Source organism: Notolabrus celidotus, chromosome 23, assembly GCF_009762535.1.
Source record: "Notolabrus celidotus isolate fNotCel1 chromosome 23, fNotCel1.pri, whole genome shotgun sequence".
Taxonomy (NCBI): Eukaryota; Metazoa; Chordata; class Actinopteri; order Labriformes; family Labridae; genus Notolabrus; species Notolabrus celidotus.
The window spans coordinates 8,867,110-8,869,533 of NC_048294.1; positions in this window are offsets into that span (position 1 = coordinate 8,867,110).

A 2,424-nucleotide genomic window follows, 5' to 3' on the forward strand; every position below is an offset into this window, starting at 1 on the left:
TGTGATGGTCTTCTTGGTGCAGAATCACACTTCAATATCCAGGATACAGAAGAATTATTTGGGGGGCATCAGGAGTGTACTTTTTATTTGGGGGGCATCAGGAGTATACTTTTTTGGGGGGGGCATCAGGAGTGTACTTTTTATTTGGGGGGCATAAGGAGTGTACTTTTTATTTGGGGGGCATAAGGAGTGTACTTTTTATTTGGGGGCATCAGGAGTGTACTTTTTATTTGGGGGGCATCAGGAGTGTACTTTTTATTTGGGGGGCATCAGGAGTGTACTTTTTATTTGGGGGACATCAGGAGTGCACTTTTTATTTGGGGGCATCAGGAGTTTACTTTTTATTTGGGGGGCATCAGGAGTGTACTTTTTATTTGGGGGACATCAGGAGTGCACTTTTTATTTGGGGGGCATAAGGAGTGTACTTTTTATTTGGGGGCATCAGGAGTGTACTTTTTATTTGGGGGCATCAGGAGTGTACTTTTTATTTGGGGGGCATCAGGAGGGCACTTTTTATTTGGGGAGCATCAGGAGGGCACTTTTTATTTGGGGGGCATCAGGAGTGTACTTTTTATTTGGGGGGCATCAGGAGTGTACTTTTTATTTGGGGGCATCAGGAGTATACTTTTTATTTGGGGAGCATCAGGAGGGCACTTTTTATTTGGGGGGCATCAGGAGTGTACTTTTTATTTGGGGGCATCAGGAGTGTACTTTTTATTTGGGGGGCATCAGGAGGGCAGTTTTTATTTGGGGGGCATCAGGAGTGTCCTTTTTATTTGGGGGGCATCAGGAGTGTACTTTTTATTTGGGGGGCATCAGGAGTGTACTTTTTATTTGGGGGCATCAGGAGGGAACTTTTTATTTGGGGGCATCAGGAGTGTACTTTTATTTGGGGGGCATCAGGAGTGTACTTTTTATTTGGGGGGTATCAGGAGGGTACTTTTTATTTGGGGGGCATCAGGAGGGTACTTTTTATTTGAGGAGCATCATGAGGGCACTTTTTTTAAACTTTTGAACATTGAGGGGCATCCACAGGGCACCTTTTACTCTTTAATACTTTGGAAGGGCATCAATAGGGCACTTTTTAGATTTTTATACTTTGAGGGGCATCAAGAGGGCACTTTTTTTTTTTTACTTTTGAACATTTGAGGGGCATCCTGAGGGCACTTTTTACTCTTTTATACTTTTGGGAGCATCAGGGTACTTCTTTTTTTGATGTTTGAATATTTGAGGCATCAAGAGGGCTCTTTTCTATGCATTTTCCACGGAGAGAGCACCAGAGCAGGCAATTTTGAATGTTTTACCTACATCAGTGGAATCCAAAAGGGGAACTATAGGGCGGCTTCTTTGGGACTGCCCCCCTCCCCGTACACCACTGCTATTTACAAACATGAACAAAACAACATTTTCATCAAATTTAAAACAGAGGGTAACATATCTGATATTTAACATTGTGTTTTTTAAGAGGATAAATGCTGCTAATTTACTCGTGTTTACTGTTAACATCTAAAGTGACTCGTCCTGGAGGAGCTTTGTAAAATGTTCTAAACTAAGACTGAGCTTTTTTTCCCCTCCCGAGTAAAATGCTGGTGTGTATGTCTTTAAGGGACGAAAGTGAAAGTAGATTTTCAGATCATCGGCTGACCCAGTAAACACACTGTCCCACTGTCTGAGCTCCAGGAGAAGACAAAAACCACCAAAATGAAGTTCTTTGTGAGAAAACTTAACGGTGTAAGGATTGAGATTGAAGCTGAGCCGAGTGAAACTGTGGAAAATGTGAAGGTGAAGATTCAGGATAAAGTAGGAACTCCAGGTAGATCTCTTCTATTGTTAAATCTGCGGCCTTTATGTGTTCTCAGTTTAAATGCTGTGTCTGGTTGTAGCAGCAGGGAGGACACACTACACTACACACATCTGAGCTTCAGATGATTGACAAATGTTGTTTAGTACGATAATCGATTACTTCATTTACTGTTGGGGAACTTTAAATCTGTTTTGATGTATATGAGGACATTTGTAAATGGTTGGTTTTATCTCTCTCTCTCTCTCTCTCTCTCTCTCTCTCTCTCTCTCTCTCTCTCTCTCTCTCTCTCTCTCTGTATTTGTGTGTGTGTTTGTTGTAGTCCATGACCAGCGACTGATCTTTGTAGGCAAGCAACTGGACGATGGTAGGACTCTGTCTGATTATACCATCCATCACGAGTCAACAATTCTCCTGATCAGAAGGCTTCGGGGAGGAGGAGAGCTTCCTCCGGGTGAGGACTCTTCTTATGAGGAAGGTGGTGGAATGGGTGACAGGAATGGCCGAAACGCCAGTCAGCAACAGCTTGCTAATTTTTGTAGTCTTCAGATGTGCACTTCAGCAGCTAGTGTTCCCAAAAAGTGAGCTGAAGACTCTGGACTTTCGTGTAAAGAAGAACCATT